The following is a 24,680-nucleotide window of genomic DNA, read 5'->3' as shown; positions in this document are numbered from 1 at the left end:
CAATAATAAGGGAAGCGCAGTTTTTTAGTGCGCTTTACGCTTATGAGGTTCACGGCTAGCAGCAAAATAACCCGTTTTGCCGGTGAATTATTGAACTGTTGTGTAGCGAGGTAAACAGCTAATGAAAATTACTAATTACGCGAGGGAGAAAGCCACAGGACGTTAGATACTAGATTTGCGTTCCCACTACAACTTCCTTGAGAATTTTGTAGCACTTAAATCAAAGACTCCACCACAACTGGGAGAAATTAGCTCGAACGAAAAACAAAGATTTGTTTCTAGCCAACAGACCACAGAGTTCGCATGGGTGTCGTGGATGAAGCCGGAAACATACTGCAGAAACCTCACGCTGCATGGTTCAAACCATAGCCCTCGCGCTTCCGTCGCGCCGTATTCGTTGTGAAGAACGGACAACAAATAGGAGTGTTCACGATTTCGTGTCCGCGATTTCGTCTAGAGAATTGGACGTCAAGACATTCTGGCCCTTATAAATATGGGGTTAGGATCTTCAATGCATCGCAGATCGGTTGAACGTAAACTGCGGGAAAAGCTATTGCGCACTAATGGAAACTTCGTTTTATAGAAGCTCGGGGGCAGCTTGTTGGTGCCCGGACGCCTCACGCGAAACCCTTGACTTTCCCCCAGCGTCTACCGCCCAAGGAAAGGGTTCCCACAAAGGGACTGACGGCGAAGCGCGGTCATATTGGTTAGTCCGCAGCGGAGGGTTGTGAGAAACCCTTGGGGAACTCGAACAGCGAAGCAATGCAATGGTCGGGGCAATACTACTTATTTGCTGTCTTACTGAGTGGATGGATTATCAAATCTTTTACAAGCAACCAGGAGGTATCGAATGGGATTGTAGAGGCAGCAAGCAGGAACAATAGTGTAGCAGCAGGTTTTCTGCAGGCAACAGTCACCGTTTACTTCAAGCCCTGTCACTCATATCCTTCGGCGAAACGTGGTTCACAATGTGGGCGATCCACCTGTGTCGTGTGAAATTTGCACAGATGGGCACAGGAGGTCTACGGAGCTTTTCCCAAGAGCATACCTCTGAGAGAGCCAGACGCGAGGCCGAGGGACGCTTCTACCAGTGTTTATCGGCGGGTGTCCGGCGGTTAGATTCGAACCAACCACCTCCCGCAACGAGACGGCCGCCTTAACCATTATGCCCCCGCAGCAAGTGGCGTCGTTTGAATGGCGCATGTATATTTCCGTCTCACGATATTCCAGCTGTGTTACATGGAGAAGACATTTCTGCCAGAAGGGACAACACTCAATGCAGCAGAATAGTTTTACTTTGGTTTGCCGAAGGACCAAGGTCTAGAATGTTAGTTTTGCGTTTGTTTTATCGATTCTATTCAAACGGCAAGAAAAGGAGAGCGACTATATAAACGCTAGACGCCAAGAAAACGCAATAATTTTTTTCTCCCTTTTCTAGCATGAACTCGGCGAAAGGAGCGCACATAAACATTTGGCGGATGGGGAGAGAGCGAAACTCACCTTGCGGGCGCGCTTCTCTCCACTCGGCCGGTGTCGACCACAGGTCACGCCTTCAAGCAGCGGCCACAACAACACAGCAAATGCTTTCAGCACGTGTTCCCCTCGACGCGCCTGGGCAGCAGCGATTAAGCACCAATATATCAGCGGGACCTGAGCGCCTGCTGTTGAGTGTCAGGCCAGAGACGGGTGCCTCGTCGAAGAAGAAGCGAGCAGGTCCAACGTCAGCGTTAGCGCTCGTCTCACAGCCGCAGCATCACCGTCAAAGTGGCACGCGACGACGGATGACGCGCACACGGACGCACACAGACACTCACGCTCGCACACGCACGCACGCACGCACACTCACGAAGACCGGCGGCAGCGGCGTCCGCTCCCCAGGTAGCGATATCAACAGGCGGCCGGAGCGGTGGCCACCACCACGCGAGTAGCGCAGGAGACGGCTGGCCGCGTGCGACGCTCAGCCGGCACTTCTCGCGGTACTCCCGGCGCCTTCTCGGGTCGACCCCAAAGCGCGGACACGCGTGCGCGCGCGCACGGCCCTTTCCACGCCTACGGACGGCGGAAAAAAAAAACGATAAAAAAGGTGCTCGCGGGCCTTTTAACCGACCCGTGGCTCCATCTAGCGGTCGGGCGAGTAAAGGGTTCTGCGCGCCGCCGTTCACCGTCGGAGGCTACCTTGGCCGTGATCAGTCGATCTTCCTTTGCCCTCCCCTCCACCCTTCCCTGTGCCTTCCTGCCACAGATCCCACGATCCGACCGATCGGCGTGAAAGACGTGGCTTCCGTGGCTCCGAGAAATTGATGCGTCTCGACACGAAATGTGAGCAGCGGGCACGCGTGTAAAGACGGGTAAGCAGATAACGCTCCCTGCTGCTCTTCCCGCTCGCCTTCCCGCTTCGGCCCGCCCGGCTTCCGCCCGCTCCCGGGCTGCGGACGAGGAGGCCTCTCGAATCTCACGTCGTCCACGTCCACTCGGGGGGAACTATTGATTTAGGTGAAATGCATGCAACACCGGCCGGAAGGGGACGATGGCATTCGTTCAGGCATTGAGGGGCGCGCATAAAGCCCTAAATCACACTTTTAAATCACACTTTATCAGCGCTTCGCTGTAGCGTCTTCTCAGAACCGGTTTGCTTGGACTAACTGTAACAAAAAAAAATTCACCTAAGTGGAGTGATGCTCTTGATGAGGATATATGCATATTCTAAGGGTAGGAAACACTACTCTTCTATTTGCTTAAAACATTCATCATCATGAACGCAAAAGAATTGCCTTTGCTACGTACGCACATCTAATCTATTCCAAGGCCGCGGGGAACCACCCAAGCTGGCGTTAAATTAGCCTGGAGCGCTCAGAACCCATTATCCATGGGCAATTTTGATGCCTTGAAACCCTCTTTTCTTTTACATATAAGGTACTCCACACAATTAGAACCAAGTTTCAAAAGCATCATCATCACCGTCGCCGTCGTCTTCTCCTTCTGCCATCACCTCATTTTGTACCATAATCAGTACCTTCTTCCTGTACCATTATCTTCTTGTTTGCCTCCACTGCAGGACGAAGGTGTCTTCCGTCTACCTCCAGCCGCTCCCGCCTTGCGATGCCCTAGTTCGTTTCTTGCCACCGAATTTCCTGGTTTCACTACTCCATCGCGTTCATTGCGCTCCTCTGCTAGTAATCCCGTCTCTCGGGAGCCACTGCGTCGTCACTCTGATCGTCCCCTGCTTTGTTAGTTCCGCTGATTACACGCACAGCCCGAGTGCACTTCCTCTTCATTTGCGCTGTGATGCCTTCCGACCGAGTTTGCTTCCCCGCCCAAGACGCCCGTTCGTTATCCCTGAGCGTTACTCCTACCCAGAAATGAACACGTTACTTGAAAAAAAAACGTAACTAAATACCATTACTCGTTACTCGTTCACAAAGTAACTAAGTAAGTTACTTGCTGCCGAATCTCGAAAGGAATTCGTGAGTTACCAGAAAAGTAACGAGTTACTTTTCGCGTTACTTGGAAGACCACAAGCACAACTGTTTTGTTTCATGATTCATTGTTTTCTCTTTAGTACTCGCTGCACTTTAATAGCTGCCTCTCGATGTTCACACCGGTTCTGTCTCCGCGCTTCCTCGAAAATACATGTCCGGCGACGCTGAACAGTCGTTCTGCCGAGGCGCTCGAAGGAACGGAGGTGTTGTGCTTCAGGAAGAGCAGCTGAATATTCGGGAACTGCACCTTCATTGAGGTCAGCGGGTACCCATCGGGAAAAAGGAGAAACCAGGAAAGTTTCTCCGCGTCATCGGCGGATGTTGACAGCGGAAAACTAAAAAAGTCGTCCGCTAGATGTGGTTTCTCTGGGCACGTGGTTCTATCCTCGCTTCTTTGAAACTTCTAGTCCAGGAGCGCCGTGAGCTATCAGCGATCTACGACAGCTTAAACCGTGGGATGATAGTCGCCGCCAGGATCAGCTGCCGATCCTTCGTGAGATAAGAAAACCTGTAAAAAATAACAAAAATCAAACTTCAGTAATTTATTTTCTGTTCCCGTACCTCCCTGAGTGCCATGTCAGTCACATGCTATTTCTGAATACAAATTAGGCTTGTATCTTCAACCTTGGCACTAGTAAAGGGGAGCTGAGACAGGGCTTTCTGGCAAACCACACGCGAAATTGTTTTACAACCGAGCTCTAATGAACAATACAGACACAAATGGACATGTTCAGGTAAAAACGTGAACGGTGATATAACCTGCCGCAAGTTCTTACCTTTTCTGATTTGCATTCAAGAGGATGGCGACAAGAGGCACTCAAGATACCTGCCCCTTCACTGCGTCGTACTCCAACTTGCATACCAGCTCCATTAGCGTTGGTAGCTGGTATCTGAGAAATGTGTGCCGTCCCCTTGGAACACATCCAAAATGCAAGCGACGTGCTCCGTGACCTGTGCAGGAAAAAAAAAAAAACTTTCTTTACGACTGCTTCTCTGCGAGGGACTCCTACACGCACAGAGTGTCTGGCTTCCCGGTATACCAGTGGCTTGTCGGTATTCACATTCATTGACGTGTAAAATTAAGTACTCACGCCGAACTACTCTTAGATGAACTTAGGGTCGTTTGTCCTCCCCAGGACTGGTATCCCAAGTCATCGGAACAGTCCGTGGATGTCCTTCCCCTCGTTCGTAACCTTCACGACGCACTTCACTGCCCGGTAAAAAGAGTTCCAGCGAGTTGGAACTGGGCGTAACATGTATATGCCACAGAAAGTTTGCGCGATCTCAACAGCTTCCGTTGATTATCCTTGCTTGTCCCACAGGCAGTTGCACTTTCTGAACACGCTCCTAGAAGCTCGTGCGTACCACTCGTCATTCTCTGCTTGCAGAGCACATTTTGTTCCTGCAAGGTTCAGTGTATGGGCGGCGCAGCGATGATTTGATGGCAGTTGCCTCGCAATCATAGCTTCGCCCTGATCTTCAAGCAACTCGGTCAACTCTTGAGGCTGAAAGTCATCTCCACGTCAGTTGCTTCCTCGTTTTCCCCGTAGACCTTGGTAACGGAAGAAGAAAGAATGTGACATCTCGAGCATTAAAACTTTTGAAAGACAACAGCTGTTCGAAAGTTCAGGTTCAATACACTCAGCCTGCAGTACTTTTGACAGCATTAACGTACGCACGCCTGAACGTTTTAGCAAAATTTGTAGCGTTTTTAGTGAAGACCATGATGTCCTTTCTGGCAATTCGTGCTCGTCGAAATATTAATCAATTCGCTGGCTACCTGGCCATGGGTTACTCTGCCCATCATTGGACGGCAAGCCAAAGTGCGCACTCAGTGCTCCAATGTCTCCGGATCGAGCCGCAGTGCCATAACCCCCAAGGAATGCCTGAAAATATAAAAAAGGGCCAATTCACAGGTATTATTCTTTTCTCGTCGTACTCGTTCAATCATTGTAGTGCACAAAAAATACCTCTGAAACGTTTACCAGCAGTTGGCCGTGACGGCAATATACTGTGCATCTTTGAGGCTGGTCCTAAGCCTCGTTTTAAGCTCATCGCAGCTCTTCTTGATTCTCTTCCCCAACATCCGCCGAGTCAGGGGCCTTTGTTTTGGAGCCAGCGAGTGCACCACCTTTGCAAAAGAAGGCTCTTCCACAATGCTGAACGCGCGAGAACCCTTCACCACGCACTGGGCTACAAGGTCGTCATACTTCTCTTGTGGTATGTGGTGACCAGTTGCCGAAGTGTCAATACAAAATTGCTTTAACGGCGGCTGATCCGCTGCGGATGCTGAAGCGTCACTCAGCCGTCGCTTCAAAACAGACGCTTCAAAGGGTTTGGTACTCGAGGAATGGAGAGGCTGCAACAATAAAGCGAAAGGCAACAATGGTCAGGTATAGGGGCATGTAAAATCTGGAATGTTGTTTGCTGTCGTATTAAAGTAAGTAATGTTGTAGTTTCCACCTGCGATATCGATACACATGAAACACATGCAATGCGAAAGTTCAAATTGCGCTCACCTTCACGTGCTTTTCGAAGTTGGAATAACTTGTTCGCGACGCGGTGATCACCTTGAGCTTCGACAGGCTGAGCAAGCATTTGAAGATGATTCAGTTGTTCTTTGATATAGTGTAGGGGGAGGGGTGCGGACAACGACGGTGCGGACTACGACGGGACAAGCTGCTTTGTCTCGAATAGCTGTGCCAGCTGAAGCCACAGAGACGTAACGGGTGGCATCACTGCTAGCTTGCCGGCCGACGACTTGTTATTGCAACTCCTTATATATAAAAAGACGATGGTCACGTGGTAGTGCCACGCTGCCCACGTACTCAACAATCCACCAGCCGAGATTTTCCAGCCTGCAACCCGGAAGTGTAAGTAGGAGGAGAGATGTTTCACCGCGAAGATAACAAACACCAGTCTTGTTCTGGTAAATCGCCCCCTCGACTTCCCCTGAACTGTGCTCTAGTCTGGGAGTCCCCTGTCTTTTGTTCTTCCTGTACACGTCAGTCAACAGTTCGACTGGCCCGCTAAGAGATACAAGTTGCTGTGCTGTCATTAACGACTAACGTCTTTTCATCTGCGCCACCTAAACTATTCCTTCGTCTCGGCCTTTGTTATCATGACGTTACCCACATGCCTTCTTTGTGTGGGCGCCCGCACTCGACTTGTGATAATCCCGGCTATTGGTATCTGGGGCAATGCACCGACGCTTGCGTAAATTGGATGCTACGACAAGAGGTCTAGGCAAACGTCAACGCAATGTTTCTATAGACGCATCCACTGGTTCGAATAAAAACAAAGCCGTTTAAGCGGGGTTCTATGCGTTACTCTCAGAAGTAACGAGATACTGCTACTCGTTACTTGGCTTTAAAGAACTAATTACGTTGCCGGTTTCTTTTTAAAGAAGTGACTTAATACAATACTCGTTACCGAAAATAGTAGCAAGGTAGGAGTAACTCGATCCATAAAGCGCGTAACGTACGTGTCTGCTCCTACCATCTTTCTTTCTGTAGCTCGTCAGGCTGGTCGAAGTTTTTCTTGAAAGTGCATTTAAGGCGCCTTTCAATAAGACGCGTTATATGTTGAAGCAACAAATTAAACAATTTTCTGGAGGGAGGGATTACTTCACTGTATTTTTACTTTGTTGGTTGTTTGAAAATAGGTCAAGATAAAAGAAATAACTGAGCGAGTGTGTCCAGTCAAAGAGGTTTAATTACACATTCGACAAGTGTCGAATGATACGTCTTATTCAGGATTTGTCGGGAACATTCCGTCAATGTACAAGGTATTTTTTAACTCCATGAAGCAAGTTCTCAAAGTTCGAATAACAAGCTGCTTAAGAGCATCTCTCGCGGATCGTGCGGCTGAGTCCTGTATCTCACTGGACATAAGCGAACTGCGCACGAACAGACATCAACCATCATTATCACAATTTGCTTGCGACCGCGATTTCGAGACTCTGTTACAGGTTTCATTGTAAAGGCGAAGGCCCAACACGACCAATTACAAAGTAACCTTGAATGACCCCAGCGCGGACACGAGTGGTACAAAAACCCACGTGACTTAAGGGAGCGTGAAATAAGAACAAAGCATGCCAACTGTGTAAAAGATGTAAATTGACACGATGAAAGTAACTAATGATTTACTAGTGATTTATAGTAATGATTATTTGGTTGTAACGGTGGATTAAGATGGAACATAGCGAATTCAGATGAAATAAGATGAATTTATGACAATATAAAATAGATTATATATTAATCCGTTATTGAAAGTAATGACTAGTAAGGCAGGATTGAGGTAAATTAAAATGAATCGGGATAAATATGGCGGATTAAGATAGATCAAAGTGGATTTAGGTAGGTGTCAAGATGAACTAAGACAAGTTAAATGAATTAAAGTGGATACAAGTAGATTAAGGTTGTATTTAGGTAGGTGTGAGTGGAAATCAATATAGAATCGACACGGTAAAATAGCGCGGCTGCTGTGTCGACGGGTCGCCGCGCATGTAAAAAACACCCGTCACAATAGCACAGCCGGAATTCCACGGTGGGAATGTGTAAGCATCGCCAGGCCTTCGCCTTCAAAGAACGCAAGCAGACTTCAGTGCCCCTAGCAATTTTTTTCTCGAGCCCCACAAAATGTGTTAGATTGCTTTTGAAGCATCCTTCACCTGCCGAGCGCACGGAGCTTCATTCAACACAGATCGGGTAAGGCGAGAATCTGGTTGACATGGTCAGCATTGTGGAGTTATCGCATATCAGAGAAGTGCGCAATTATGTCCTTCTCTCCCGATCCGTGTGTAACGGTATGGAAGACACCGCCATGCTGACTCAACAGCCTGATCATGCGTTCGTCAGCGAACGCCTCAGCCAAACCCGTTGTTAGTCCGCCTGCTCTGCGCGCAACAGAGTTTTTTTCGACCCCAATTATTAGACCCAATTCCCCCAGTCTGCCTGAGGAGTAGCGATCAGCAGTACTTAGCGACCTAGGAGAAACGTTTAATGAAGATAGCCATTACGATCGCAGCCTCGGACCTCGCGGCCGTTACACCTGCAATTGTCGCTTTAGAAAAAGGAGGCGCGGGCTCGCCGAACGGAGCCACGCCAATTGCAACACTCGGCGGTGATGGGAAAGAGAGAAAGCCTCAAATAATATTCCTTGAAACACCTCAGAGATGCATAACGTGTACGCTAAGGTTGCCGCGATGGCGTCAGATGACCGAAGACGTCGCCATGCGCCAAGTCGTCGGGGTGATGAAACACACGCTCAACGCTCTGTTCGCTCCAAACGTGTTCGCGTAGCGATGCGTAGTCGTTTCCAAAAGCAGACAGAAGAAGAACGCGAGGCTTTCCGAACCGCTGGCAACGCACGTGCTTCTGTGTTATAGCCGCATTCGTCGTTGGCATTTGAGATACTCGCAGCGGCTTTCTATACATATCTTCATAGCACAGAAGAACAGCAACCTCAGCAAGTTGCTCAGTATATTGTTAAAAAACCGTGCGTTCAGTACAACCTCATAAGAAAAGGAAAAAGGCGTCACGTGCACATAACAGCACCCATGATCTCGTCTTTTTCTCTCCTTCTAGGATTGTATCGGGCGTACAGTTATTCAAAATACCCATGGCTCTGAAACATGATAACCCCCTGACTGTTCGTTGATATTCTAGGCGTACTGCAACAACGACGTGCCGCAGTAGTTGTCTATTATAATGGGCCCCGCCGGCATTCGCCATTACATCTCTTTCAGTTTGTAACCGGAGGAGCAGAAGTATTTTTGGTTGTTTTTTGACAGAAGAGAAACCAGCGTGCGATATTTGCTGAGGCTCAATTTCAACGCTGCCGTGCGTCGAACCTCTGCAGTCTGCACGCGGCCGTAGAAATCGATGCGTCTCTCACCGGAGCAAACTCTGTCAGTTTCTCAAATTTGTAGCGCGAAAGCAGAAAGAAACCGAAACCAGATGACGGTAGCGGCTTGTGTTTTTGTAATATGTTTGTGTAATTTGGCTATGTTGTCTTCAAAGGGAAGGGTGATATTAGAAAGCGCCGGAAACTTGGTCTGATCCGGCGTTTCATTACGCACATTTTCAAAGAGGAATTTGGACTAACACAGCAATGAAGCATACAAAAGGCTATAGGGACTCCAGCAGCTTACACATTCACTCCAGAAGATTGGTGTATGAACCAGGCAAAAAGCTGTGGGCCCAGCAGCTTACACATTCACTTCCAAATATTGTGTATGAACCAGGCAAAAAGATATACTGGCCCCAGCAGCTTACACATTCATTGCTAAGGATCGGTGTATGACCTTGCGACAAGGTGAAAGATAAGATACCTTTCAACTTCTCAAAGATTTCCTCCAATCAATGCGGTAAACCTGTTTACACGGCGATACAAAACAAGATTGACCGAGTCACAGTCGCAACCAGCGCAAGGAACCAAAACGCGGTTGTTTTTAATTGGTGATCTAACGTTGTTCTGAGTTAATTACCTTATTAAAACTTGGCACCACTAGTTTTATGCCATCTGACGAGTATGGGGCTGTCTGTTTCACGGTGGCTTTGTGATGCCGCTTGAATAGATCAGGAGCGGCGGCTTCACGTTATTTGCATAAAAACTTCACCTGATTGTTATACATGATGCAGGATGAGATAAAGCTTCCTACGGTTTAAGCAGCCTAACAAAATGTGATTTCTTGGGAGGTAGCACCGGTGAAACACAAGAAATTTTCAACAAGCGTACTCCTTCTGTAGAAGCCCATGTGTTGGCCACAAAAGGGAATACCGAATTGTTTACGGTTACAAAAAAGTAACTGCGATAGGTAAATGAACCTCGGCGTAAAGGCAGAGTTGGTTTAGTGGCGGCCAACCGCCATGCAATTTGTTTCGGGATAGTCTGAACAAAGAAGTAGTTACAGTCGCTTTTTAACCATACTCATTCCGTGGAGGACAGCGTTTTGAAAGCAGACTGTAATTCGGAATAGTTTACAACTGCACGGTGAGCCAACTAATTACGACAAGGGAACGAAACTTATCGTGATCATAAAGTCGTCTTGGTTACCGATGTCAATATGATTTTAGCGCATTCACGATAAAGGCGACCTGGCCGCAAAGCGTCCCTCGCTGACGGACCACGACGTAAAAAAATCCGACGGAATGACCTGTTACTGCTTCGCATAAAATAAAGAAGTCCATTAGAATTGATAGGTCGTACAGACTGCCGTGGCGGCCTCCCACAAGACACTTTTTTGCGTCGGCCATACCCGACCGCTGACTTAGCGCGCGCTCCAAAAGCAGACGAGCTATGCGGGAGAGCAACCGTCTCGAGCCGTGTTCCAATATTCGCGAAGACGCCATAGTTGACCGCTCAGGAAGATACTATCTGATGTATGCAACGGCACAGGAACTTTCCGTGTTTAACATTTCGAATACCGCGCCATGTTTATGCATACTTATTCTCCAGAGAGAAACGCGCTTTTTAACCTAAATTTTTCTTGTAATTTATTCGTGTTGCAAATGTTTTAATTACTTTTTAGTTGCTTCGTATTCATTATTTTCATGCAAACTTCATTTGCAAAACTGTGGCATGGTCTTCTTGAATGGTTTGCTACGGTGTTTTCATCTACAGTGGTGCAGCTACGTGGTTCATAGGTTCATATTCTCGTCGCTCTGACGCGTATTTAAATGTCTAATTAGACTGCTTGCTAAGCCGTATGCGGCAGAAATCTTCAGTAGATACCAGTTTCGAAACTCCAGTGCGGAATATGACGCCCGCATACCCTCGAATTGTGTTTCGGTGTTTGCTTCTCGAAGAGCAATACTGACGGCAAACACTGAAGAGGCAAAATAGGAGTTCCAGCAACCGTGCGAAAGATCGGCAAATGTATCCAAAACGCCACTTGAAATTCTGATGGCGTGCTTGACAAGGCCATTTGACTAAACGCGCTAGCCCAAGCTGTTGCTTGGGCTACCGCGGATATCTTGCCGGATGAGACCTTGCCGGATATCACCATGACGGATATCACCATGGATCCATGCTGGATGCTCTGGCTGTGCAGTTCATCGCGGAAAGGAAAGAACACGAACTTCCCATGTTGGTAACGTCTTTGGGTTCCTGGAAAAAAATTACGCTTGTGTGCCGCATAACAAGCTAAAGCTAGTGTACTACTCATGCAAACCGGCTGATGCGTCTGTGCAGCCTTTCTTTTTTTCCTCGATAGTATTGTGTTTGGCAAGTCAGTAGGAAGCCTAGCTGTACTACTAGATGAGCTCTCAGAGGAGCTGGGATATTATAGCGTTAAGCGAAGTTAGAAGGACCGGAGAAGGCTTCATGAAGCAGACTGGCTGGTATTTTTAGTGCTGCAGAGGACTGCAGAAAAAGAAAGAACATGGAGTGGGATTTTTAATCCATAAAGAATTAGCAGGGAACGTGGAAGAATTCTTCCTCATTAACCTAAATAAGCGTTACAGGTTAAAGATAGTACAGGCCTATGCGCCAACAACTAGCTACGATGATGAAGCCGCAGACCTTTTTTACGAGGACGTAGAATGAGCTATGAAGAAGGGAAGACCACAGTTCACGATTGTGATGGGAGACTTTAACGCAAAAGGTCGGTAAGAAGCAAATCAGAGAAAGGTCAGTGGGAAACTTCGTAATAGACCATCGCAACAGTCGAGGAGATACACTGGTAGGATTTTCAGAGTGAAATAATCTGGGCTTGATGAAGAAATACTTCTACAAACGAAATAATACGAAATGGACAAAACATTCCTGATGATACAACAAAAAACGAAATCGGCTTTATTTTAAGGGACAGCCCAGATATTGTGCAGGACGTAAAAGTTCTAAGTAAGATTCGGAGGAGCGACCATGGGATGGTTAGATGCAAGGCAAGCCTGAATCTCAAGCGAGAAAGAACGAAATTTGTGAAAAGGAAGAAACCCTGCATCGAGTCAGTCAGAGCCAGGATGTATGAGTTTAAAATAACTCTTCAAAACAACTTTTCGGTTCTAAATGAGAACGAAGATAGTGTAGACATTTAAATTACAACATAACAACGGCAATCACAAAATCTGCAGGAGCTGTGGGGAAAACACCATGTAGGAAATAAACAGGAAAACTAAGAAAACTAAGGAACTAATTCCTAAACGTAAGAACATAAAGGTGTCAAATGCGGTGGGTCAAGGTGAGTCACCAGAGCCGTCTAAATTGATTAACAAAGCAAAAAAAAAAAAACGACATTCGTGCTTATATGCACGAATTTCTTTGTTTTTCTTTTTTTTAATCAAGGCAGTGATCAGAGAAACGCTGCAAATACGAGGAAGTTTTAAAGCAACAACGACGAAGCTTGCCATCGGCAAAGACAGAATGTACACACTCAAGGGCGAGCAGGGTAACATTACTCACAACATAAACGAGATAATAAAGACAGGAAAACGATTTTGCACTAGACTGTATGGCAGCGACGTTAGATAGAAGGAAACTACTGAGAGTACCAGCTTTACTTGCCATGCACCACTAGTTACTAAAAAGGAAGGAGGACATGAAAAGAGGAAGAGCTGCTGGCGACGATAGCATAACCGCGGATTTCTTGAAGGAGGAACGAGATATTGCACTGGACAAGCTTGCTGCGCTATTTTCAGAAGGCTTAAGGACTCTCAACCATAGTCTGATTCACAGGAAGGGACATCCCAAGTTCCTCAAGAATTACAGACCAATCAGCCTGCTCCCAGTTCCTTACAAACTGTCTAGCAAAGCTATAGTTAACCGCATTGGAGACAGCCTGAATTGCCGAAAACCCAGGGAGCTGGCTGGGTTTAGAAAGATAAACTCAACCGCGAATCACATCCATGTCGTCAATCAGGTGATGAAAAAATCCGACTAAACCCCTTTACATGGCCTTTATACACCATGAGAAAGCGTTTGACTCAGTATAAACTGCAGATGTTCTGAAAACATTAAAGGATCAGGGAATAAAACAGACCTACACAAGCCTTCTAGACGACATATATAAAGGATGTATGGGCAGGATAACAATTCACAGCAAAGCGATAAATTCCCCATCCAAAAGGGAGCAAGACAGGGGGCCATTATTTCACCAAAACTGTTCAGAGATGAATAAATCTGCAGTAATGAGGAATGAGCATGTCGTAAGCGCCCTCTTCAGCTTAGGCGACGAAGCGCTAGAAGAAGTACAAGGCTATAATTACCTCTGACAGATGGTCAGTGCTGACACCAACCACGAGAGAAATCCGGCGCAGGATAGGTATGGCCTGAGGAGCACTCGGCACGCACTCGTAAATAATGAAAAGTAAGCTACCCCTCTCACTCAAAAGAAGAATATACAACCAGTGTATACTGCTGGTGATGACATACGGAGCTGAAACTTGGCGAATTACTAAGCAACTAGAAAGCAAACTTAGATCCGCCCAAGGGGCATGGAACGAATTATGATAGCAGTGACACTTAGGGGCAGGAACGAGCTTGATGGGTCAGGAAACAAACTCGAGTAGCTAATATTCTAGTTTAAGCAAAGAAGAATAAATGGGCCTGGGCTGGCCGTGTAGTGGGACGAATCGACAACCGGCGGAATTTTAGGGTAACGGAGTGGATACCAAGAGATCGTTCTAGAAGAAGGGAACAAGTCGGAGGGATGAATTACGGAAATTCGGTGGCTAACACTCGACTCGAGCGGCGCAGGTTAGGAGCTGTTGACAGTCAATGGGAGAGGCCTTCGCCCTGCAGTGGGCCTGAGTAAACTGTTTATGATGATGATGAATATTAGGTTGTTTCCGATACAGTGGTCGGTGACATCTTACCAGCCATCGTTGCATTTGAGCTCAGTTTATTTATTTATTTATTTATTTATTTATTTATTTATTTATTTATTTATTTATTTATTTATTTATTTATTTATTTATTTATTTATTTATTTATTTATTTATTTATTTATTTATTTATTTATTTATTTATTTATTTATTTATTTATTTATTTATTTATTTATTTATTTATTTATTTATTTATTTATTTATTTGCCTTCATTTCTTGCAGCTTCTCGGAGCGGGATGTGTTACGGTCGTGCCTCATGAGCTCCTACAAAAGCGTCATAATGAAGTGTCTACAGATAATCAGCTCTTATATGCCCATTAGTATTGGCTGTTTGTTGAAGTGGATTACAATAAGGACGTATTTTGTTTCAGGGCTCTAGTGGGAAGAGAAGCGTCTTCCTCGGAATAACTTATAGATATGTACATGTCATATCTCTCCGAAGTTATCCACATTTGGCCTTATAAGACCGCTTGTGAGTATCTCATGGCCGTAGACTCGAAAACGTTAAAGTGCTGAAGTAAAAGCACGCAGATGAATCACACCCTAGCTGGTTTCTTTTTTTGGTTAACGTTTCTTAGAAAAACAGAAAAAAAAAAAAAACGCCTGGGTGTAATATGCAACAAAAATGATTTCAAAAATACAAGTGTTTGGCGACAGGCTCCAGTTCTGGAATAAAATTCGTTCGAGCGCCGTGGCCCTCATTTCACGTTTATAACCACCTTATCAGGCGCGAGAAGGCAGGACGGAGTACTTTGGCAGCTTTTATGGAGGCGCCGGGACGGCGATGAAACCACGAACGGTAAAAGAACACGCGACAAAACGACACCGATGTAAGACCCGAGCGACAGAAGGGCACACAAACAAAACGACACAGCGTGAAAGGATTCCGCAGACGGGGTGACGCTCAAGGAGGCAATTTTGCCGTTTTAACGAGTTTATAAACATTATAAGTTGCAAAAAAAAAAATGCTTTCTCGGAGTTCTTCCTTATGTTTTTTTTTTTAGTTTCTCGTAAACTTGTGTTTCCATGTCCTCCGAAAAAAAAATATTTCTTCGCCTTTCCAAAACGCCGTTTATGTCTGTGCGCAGTGTGGATATGTTAAACACAATTTCGCGCTTTTTCCACTTTTCTGCTACGTTTTTACTAGGGATATAAAAAATTTATTCGTGATAATTTCTATCGATGCGAAAATGGGAGGTTCGGTAATTGCTTTGGAGCGACGTGTCCTAAAACTGCACTTCGTTTCCATTTCTTGTAACTTATTAAAATTGAAATTAACTTCTCAATTCATTTGACTTTGTAGCACGTATGTTGACCGACTCCTGCGGTCGATCGATAAATGTAGGCCACCCAGCAGAGGTAAGATTGCCGATTGAGGGCTGCTGCTCAAAATCGGTACGTTTCTCCCGACAGCGGAGGAGCTGTAGGTCGATCCTTTTTTGTCCGGCTGCTGTTGGTCGTGCGTCGCGCAGCGGTAGGACTAGGTTTCCAGACTAGCCGGTGACCTTTGTCTGTGGGTCGGGAACAGCCTCGGCGGTGGTTCCCCGACCCACCGACAGAGGGCGCAGTGCTCTTGCAGGCGGATTCCTCTTCTGTACTGTAATCACCTGTAATCAAGTGGATATACTGTGGACTGTATCATCTGATTCAGGTCCCCTTTGAATGTGAGACGCTTATTGGTCTTACTGCTTGTACATAGTTCATCGGTCGATTTCATTGTCATTTCTCATACCTTCCACATTCATTCCTTTCTCTTTCTGTCCCCAGTTCCCTCTCGCCCGAGGGAAGTAGCCGGCCCGAGATCAGTTTCTCAGGCCGACCTCTCCTCCTTTTCAGTAAACATTTACTCCCCACCCCCAGCTAACAATTTTGGTTCAGCGTATACATTGTATTAAAAAACGCAACGTCCAGTAACTGTGCCTTTTTATACCGACGTGAGAAGAGAATTGTGTGCGGGTACGTAATAAAGGCCCAGTGGTGGATTAATTTAAATTTACAAGCTGCGGTACAAATGTGTCAGTTTAAATATGTTATATAGCAAAGATGGAGAAGGTAAGAAAAAAGTGGTGGTTCCGTTTTTTCTTTCTAATGTACACTGGAAAGAAAAAGGAAGGACAGGGTGGCCCTTTGTTCATTTGTTCCTCTGCCAGAAGAAGAAAAAAACTCGAAAATGGCTGTCCTGTTCAAAGGGCGATTCCGACCGAGCAACCGCGCACGGTATAAACGCGGTCACTGCGGCCCGGCGCCCGCAACAAGCGAAGCGGACATGTGAGCACACGAAGCGAGTCGAAGAAATGGGGCAATAGGAAGGGAAACGGCGGGAGCGTAAAAGAATAAAATTACTTAACAGTGAGGAGAGGAGCTGCAAACGAAGAAACCGCGAGTTAGGCCTAATGAATTCGCAAATACGGGGCCGCAGGCGGAGATGTCGTTAGCACGTCTCTTATTTTTATGTTTCTTGGCTCGGCCCTGTTTTCTTCCTGCTCTTTTTTTTTACGCTCGTGGAATATGGAGACTCGCGCTCAGCAGAACAGTTGGGATTGTGGTTATAACGGATTTTTTTTTTTTTTATCCCTAAGCTCAGAAATTAGCGCGAGATATTCTTGGCTCCATGGGCAGATCTTGATTGCAGCGGTATGGAATCGCTCTCGTTTAGATCCGCGCGAATGAGCTCCTAGACAGGGGCCTACGATTCGGCCAAGCACTCGAAGCAAGAAAAAGCGAACATGCCAAACAGTATTTTCGAATTTGATCGCTGTGAATTAGAGACGCCATCATACGCAATGAACTGTGGGTTGGGAAGCAGCGCGGAGCTTGCGGGGTTCCACTTTGCTTCGGTTTTTTGCGCACAAAAATATGCGAAGTAAAAAGCTTTGCAGATTCAAAAAAGCAAAGTGGGACCATATGACTTTTTTTTTTATAATTGCTTCACGCTCCTGCTATCCGCGAACTTATCACAAATTACAAGAACCTAAACTGCAGAACAGTCCGCGAAGGCTAAAAAAGATGTTGCCGAGCGGGTAGACCTAGCTTCTTCCAGGTTTTGTTAGGTTCTGCGATGTTCGTTCCAGGTGAGGCTAAGCGTTGAAAGGTGAGGCCAACTTAAGCCGGATTTTACAAGGCCGCGTTCCTCTAGGTCTCCCACCTTGACAGCGGATCCTAGAGGGGAAAACCTAGGTCGACCCAGAGCTCCGCTGTTTCTCCTGCCTTGCACCGCTAGTGCAAGGTAGTCGCCCAAGAAAGACAATCAGCTTCAAAATGGTATAGCAAGGGGTGCGCATGCGCATATGCTCCTTGTGCTCACACTCGATCAGGCGCGAAAGCCGGCTTCACTGATATCTCCGGCGGTTCCCCTTTACAGGCGGCGCAGTTTCTTTTTTTTTGTTGTTGTTGTTGTTAACGCCACCGGACTAAGCTCCAGCTTAAAGAGCTCCTCTGTTAAAAGCAGCGGGACACCTAAGCGTCCTCTTTTAATATGAGAAAGCGTGGCCTTCACTCCCAGCTGGACTAGCTTTGTCGCTAAGGTATGTCGCTCAGTTAAGTGCTAACGAGCTTTCTGCTGCTAAGTCTGTGATGCCGCAATATACGCAAGAACTCAATTTTACATTATTATAGTAGATTTCACTGCAACATATAATGCGGGAAAGCCATTTTTGGGGACGCTATGGGACACAGCGTCTTTTTTGATAGTATGCTTTACCGAATTGCACAAATACACTGCCGACAAGGAATTCCTTAGGAACAGTATAAGGGCCTTGAATGAAATCGTCAGGACTTTTTTTTTTAAATTGCCCCTAGAACTCGTTCTTAAATCGCCCTCCAGGAAGAACTGCTGCGATGGCGAAGTTTACTTGCGCCGATGATAGGGAGCTTCTCCCCCTTCTTAATAAGAGGTGTTACTGTGCACGTGCATTCCTCGTATATCTCCTCTAGGATCCCTATGTACGTCTCCTGTACTCACTGTTCTCTCGAGGTTTCCATAACTGCAGGGGTTGCTAGAAAAAAAAGGCTTTTTCGTAATGTGATAATTTTATGTAGATAGGTAGGTGTGCTACCCCCGCGAATTTCTACTGCACTACCATGTTGATGGAAATGAATGTGATTCGTTATTGTGCAGCCTTGCGTAAATTAGCCGGTTCGAAATCTAAGACGTCGCTTATGCAGTGGACTGCATTGGATATAAATACGATGGTAGAGGTGATGATGATAATGGTGTACAAGCATATGCGCGTGTGCGTAGTAACTTGGTACTAGTGTGTGCGTCTTAAGCGAACGTAACTACTTTCTTTGAGTCGCTGATACGACTTCGTGTGGCTGCAAATTGTATTATGTGGAACTCTAGAAGCAGCCTTCCCATGGTGTGCGCGTGCCTCTGCGCCCTATAGTCCATGTCGAATACACCAGAGTGAGGCACATTTACATAAACCAAACACCGACATGGGGCAAATCAATTTTGCCGCAATGCTGCGACCTCCAGTGTAGAAGGGGGGCCAAATCCGCTTGCACAATCTGAGGCTCGCACGTCAACCGCGAATAAGGCAATCACTAGCCTCTGTATTTTGAATGTGTCCAGCATGCCTCAATCAACAAGGACCGCAGGAATGAATCACATTCCAGTGACCGCCGTTTATTTGCTGCAATTCTTTTGTTCGAAAGAGGTTTAAATCTACGAAACGGAGGCGTTCACCCGAGATGAAGGTATATTTTCCCGTTCTCTTGCCGGGTTCGCAGAAAAGCTATGTTACGGGTACGGGTAACACAAGGCACGTGAATAGAAAGCAGCGTTTACAAAATGGCGGCTTTGGTAAAGGCTTCTTGTCACCTGGATTGCAGTTTAGTGAGTCATGTTACAAGCTGGTACTTTGAGATTGCTGTAGAGCTCATAATTTGTAGCAGCGCAAAAGAAGACTATGAAGAGAAAATGCAAGAACGGCGCTGTTTTATTTTAGAATTCGTCTTCTATCGCGCTGTTGTAACCCTGAACGCACACCAACTAGAGATGTAAGTTTTCATAAAATTTTGAGGGACGTGAGAAAAAACATGTTTTTTCATGTTTTGTTCCATAAAAATATTGAAAAATTGAACAAAAGATGATTCCGCAGAAATCTGAAAAGATTCGACATACTTCTTAATGCGAAATCCTTAGATGTCGTATTAAACGCGAAAATAATCCGTAGCTACTGGCGACTACGCGAATGATACCAAATTACAGCCGCTATGAAAATAAAATAAGTGAGAAATGTAGATAGAAACATATTTGGGTTCGAACGAGATATGAACCCAGGTTGTCAAGAGCCGCAGCCAACCGGGGTAACTACAGCCCTAACCCTGTACCGATCCAGGAAGGAGCAAGAAATAACCGGATGCGTTACGCATGACAGGTGAACGTGAAGACACTGCAAACACGATACAGCAGTGAAGAAGTCTCCAACAGTCGCTGGCTTTTGCCTTAAAATCACTTAAGAGACTATGACGCCCAATAAGTGTTTCCGTTAGCACTTAAAATAATATAATTGTTACGTGCTGCATCACAAAAGTCCCAGCAGAGCTTCCGCTCTCCAAATCTGCGTACGACTTCACGTGAAGGCATCCAATTCAGAAAGCGAAGCGTTTCCCTCACCGCAGATTGTTCGCATCACAACAGATTTCCCTGGAGAAGTTGTGGTTTTTTTTTTTCAATTTTATGCTGGTTAAAAAAATGAAAAAGAAAACGTTTTTCCTAATGGTTTTTGTTTTTTTCTTGTTTTTTGAACCGCTCCCATCGCTAACACCAACTCGCCAGTTTGCTTGCTGCACTCGTTAATCCGGAGCACCGTAGTGATGCAGAAAGGGCGACTTCAAGAACCACCGCTCTGTTAATAAAAATAATCGTATGAATAAAGCACGAACCCACAGCTATCGTAGGAAGAAATGCGTCCATGCACTCCGTACGGATGTTAATGAGCGAAGCTTTAGCGTGCCGCCGGTGTTCTGCGTATTACCCGTGGCCCACACATTCCGACGTAATGTGCGCTGATGTTTGTCACTGCCAAGTTGACATTGCATGGAACACAATGGGCGCACATTCAAGGTACATGGGTATATACTAATCACATAATTATCTACTCACTGCCAGACGTCAATTGCACAGGTGAAGAAATCAGCATATCACAGTGAGGGAGGTGTATTCATCGGTTCCCAATAAAACTGCAGCCATTGCGGCGTAGTTGCGCTGCATAGACCATAGAGACCACCATTTTTGCTTTGCGATATTCTCTACTGTCGGGTGTAGCTGCTATACGGCAACTTTGCTGAGGCGTCGGAAATGGCGGCCAATATAACCTTTAAACTCCAATATTGCTCCAACAGTGCTTTCAGTCTCTCTCCTTCATGAGGGATAGAGACAGGCAAATCGGAGATCCGACGGCTCTGACGTCAAGATCTCTCTTGGATTTCTCCGCCGAAAGCGTCGTTTGTCTAAATACCGCTTTAGCCGCAACGAGTGGCATTGAGAATTGGGACAGGTGGGAGTAATACAAACTTGGCGTCAGTGACGCGTATATAGATTTGGGGGTAGGAATCCAATCCGAGTTCTTGTGTAGCTGTGGCATTACACTCCCGTGACTGTTTAGCACCACAAATCAAATTCTTCAGCGCCCAGTATCTTTTGCTAAGGTTTGCTGAAAACGTTTAATAAGCTCGCGAATCTTCGCTTAGACGGGAATATTGTCGCTTTGCATCAGCCAATCCACTGCTGGCGATACCTGGCGTTTACATTACTCTCACAGTACGTCCCGTGGTCTTATCGCCCTTCGAATAACCATTGCTTCGGAGATCAGCCGGCTTTCAGCACAATTTTTCGGAAGAAGATGGCTGAGCTGCGCCTCTAGCAACAGCGAGATCGTTGCACGGAGAAAAATATGACGCATCTTGCCTTGCGTGATATCCTGCAAGAACAAACCATTAAGCGAGCACGCTAGGTCGGCACGCTTTATTGCTGCTTACGTATACGCTGCTCTTACTCGCAGAGCCGCGCAGCGTTCGATCGAAATAGGCCCGTGATGCTTTCGGGTGCGCGCGCGGCCACGTGTGGATAACGGAGGAGGCTCGGCGGGTGGAGCTTGCGCCACTGCTGCCATCGGAGGCCGCTCGTTTGTCAAAGGCGCGCGGCACTGAGCCCGCGGCCAGGTCTGCCGGCCGCGCAACAAGTCCGCCTCAATAAGCCGACCACCAAAGCATCGAGCACGGCCTGGCGGCGTGCTGGCGCATAGATCGGCCACGCATTAAGCGGCTCCGAGAAAGAGAACGGCCAGCGGATTGACGCTGAGTGAGAATGACGCTCTTTGAGCGGAAGTAAGCGGTTGAGAGATCACGTGGGTAAACGGAATAACAACCCGTCCATCTCGCCGCCGACAGTGAATTCGAAACATAAAACTGAAGAGGAACTGCGTGCGAAAGCAAGAACGCTCTTTAAGGGACCCTGCAACACTTTCGATGAACGCTTTCACTCTTTCCTTCGCGTCTGAAAGCACTGGGAAACCCTACAGTTATCGCCAGCACGGAGCGGCACTGCGTGATTTGCTCGTCACACCAGATACGGCTTCCGTTTCTGCCTTGTTTTCGTGGCTTTATTTTTGAAGTTGCTATCTCGAAGCATTCATTGCTGCAACTAAACGAAAAGCGGCCAACAGCCGCTACATGGCCTTAATGACGTACTTCGAGCGTTCGAAGAACGTCAAGACCGGGAAAGAGAGAAAGATCTTTTGAGCGAGTTTTCAAGTTACCTGATGGGCACAGAGCAGTAATTTTTGGCTGAGACACTTTGCGACCCCCTAATCTAGGTACTGGGTGTGTTGGGTGACTACGTTCTGCGAGCACTTAAGATATAAAAAAAAATTGAAAAATGTGTTTCAGAGTCCCTTTAAGTACGGTTCATACTCACGCCCATTCATTGCCACCACTGCAACCTCTAGTGTCCGCTTATAAAGAAACGCACATGTCAAAACAAGCTGGCCTCTATCGGTAGAATACAGAACAGCAAAAACTCTGTTGGCCGAGCCTCAAGAAACAGAGGGAAGAGACGTACGAATTATCCTAGTCAGAGTCAAATTACAAATGAACACGAATGGATACATTAAAGAATGATCTGAATGGGAATTTAAAGGCTCCATAACTTTTTTTCGGTTTTGGCTGAAAGGTCGCGCTTCCCGTAGCCCTTTCGCCTCTTATACGGCTGCCAACAATGCCTTGATTGCTGAGAAATAAATCATTTGAGCTGGCATTTCGCTCTGCCATTGCCCTTGTGATTTCTCGTGGCGTTCAAGAGCACGTCTCAAAGTGCCCGGAGCGAGCCGGTGCCATATTCGTCGCCTTCTTTATATAAGCCCTATCTTTTTGGCTTAAACTTTGGCCGAAAAAAAAAAAAGAAGAAGAATCCAATCCCAAAGGGTCTTTTTGACGCTCCCTTGGAATCACAGCACCCAGGCAAATTCTGTCACCAAGCCCCGCCGCTATGCTGCGCTGTGGCGAAGCTTGCCCGGTAGGCAGGCCGACTGCCGCCAGGAAACAGATGTACGAATCCCACGCACAGCTGGTCAAAGAAGTTGACGGCCAGCCTCGTTTCGAGTAGATGGCGCTAACATTTTCTGATTTTACCACGGGCTGTAGCGTGTGTGTGTCCTAAGGGTAAAAAGGTACAGTAGGCTTTCGCGTTCATCCACATGCAGACATGAAACAAACATTTAACGAAATTGAAACTGAAACCGAGCCTACTGGTTAAGCTGAGGCATCGTATTGTTGCGCCTATAGTTACCGACGTCAATTACGAACTTGAATATTCAAAGCGCAAACGACACGAGGAGGAAGAAAGAAGACGAGACAATGCGCAAACTTGCAACTAACTTTATTGGGAAGAAACGCGTTTTTATATACACCAAATAATCACATCACCTTGCACAATCTGCCACACGATACTACTGGGGAACGTTCTCAGACTGATCATTGATTACACAGCAACACGTTGGCTTAGAGAGAGAGAGAATGCATTTAATGGTAAAAGCGAGGTTAGCCGAGCCATAGCGCTTAGCATGCTACGCCATATGAAACCTTGGCTTAAAAAATAGACTTCCTTTTCGGTGAGCGTGAGGGAGGGCTTGCTTACGCAATTATCACCGGCACGTGTGATCTCATGGGCCTCAATAATTTCGCGAGTCCGTTGACTCCTGTGTTTGGCGATAATGCCTCCCTGACGCTCACCGAAAAAGAAGTGTATTTTTTAAGCCAGGGTGTTGCTGTGTAATCAATGGTCAGTCTGAGAACGTTCCCCAGTAGTATCGTGTGGCAGATTGTGCAAGGTGAGTGATTATTTGGTGTATATAAAAACGCGTTTCTCCCTAATAAAGTTAGTTGGAAGTTTGCGCATTGTCTCGTCTTCTTTCTTCCTCCTCGTGTCGTTTGCGCTTTGAATATTCAAGTATGATATACCAACTCGCCCAAACCTTCACCTTGTCAATTACGAAATCATGCCCTCTCGCCCTCCCCTTCCCAGCCCCGCACCGACATAGTTCGTGTGGCCCGGCTTAGGCCACACCACACAAACCTTACCTGTTATTTCACCAGACTCCTTCCGCCGGGACGGCTTCTGGAAGTGAAGAAGGTGACGGCAGCTACGGCTATGCTCTGCTTGGGCGGATCTTAGAAGAGGTCGACGAATGCTTTCCAGCTACAGGTCTCTATGCTATCCCGCTAGCATTATCCGCCATTGTAAATAGTGTAAATATATTGTATTTTCCTGCTTCTGCCTCGTGACACTATTTTATAAAGTTTGCAAGCTGAGGTTTTAGAGAGCGCATGACGAGAAAGAGGTCCCGCAAACATTTATTTTAAATTGATACCTCCTTGCCTCAGCGTTCGTTTCAGAAAAAAAAAAAAACAAACACGCTTAATAGAGCAAGCTTCGTTGATACCATGCTTCACCATTAAAGATTCTTGATGTTACAAAATGCAGTGCGGGAAAGTTTATGTGGCGGTGACACCTAGCTATTCTCACGCGTTTGGTATTTTCTGCATTACCCCTTCGCCTACCGTAGACTACCTGAGCGGTATAACCCACACGGGTTGTACCGCACTGACCGAAGAAGAGCTACGCTCATGCCCGCTAAAACAAGCGCTTTCGTGCTACCGCAGTCACGTTACCATGCAATACGCTGGTTTATTCATCATGGTAGTCATATTTACCACGTTGTTTGTCATGCTAGTTTATTTTGAACCGGTTTTATCTATTATACACTTGTATTTCGACCATCGTTTGACAACTTGACGACAGGAGATGTCGGCGTCTCCTGTCATCAATCGACAGGAGACGCCCGAGCCCGTAACGTGCTTCGCCACTAAAA

The 24,680-nt window shown here is 46.5% G+C and overlaps 1 protein-coding gene across 1 annotated transcript in view; it reads right to left on the bottom strand.

Moving 5' to 3' along the window:
* LOC144178228 (dopamine D2-like receptor) overlaps positions 1 to 1,985 on the bottom strand; it is a 773,504-nt gene extending 771,519 nt beyond the window's left edge. Inside the window, exon 1 of the mRNA XM_077705925.1 lies at positions 1,501 to 1,985. The gene's annotated coding sequence lies outside the window, so the exon portion shown is untranslated. The remainder of the gene's footprint in view (positions 1 to 1,500) is intronic.
* Between the last annotated feature and the right edge of the window lie 22,695 nt (positions 1,986 to 24,680).

This window comes from Haemaphysalis longicornis, unplaced genomic scaffold (assembly GCF_048455015.1).
Source record: "Haemaphysalis longicornis isolate Haplotype H1 unplaced genomic scaffold, Haemaphysalis longicornis Haplotype H1 scaffold_4, whole genome shotgun sequence".
In the NCBI taxonomy this organism is placed as follows: domain Eukaryota; kingdom Metazoa; phylum Arthropoda; class Arachnida; order Ixodida; family Ixodidae; genus Haemaphysalis; species Haemaphysalis longicornis.
Note: the sequence above shows the minus strand (reverse complement) of the source record. Positions and strands in the feature narration are given on the sequence as shown.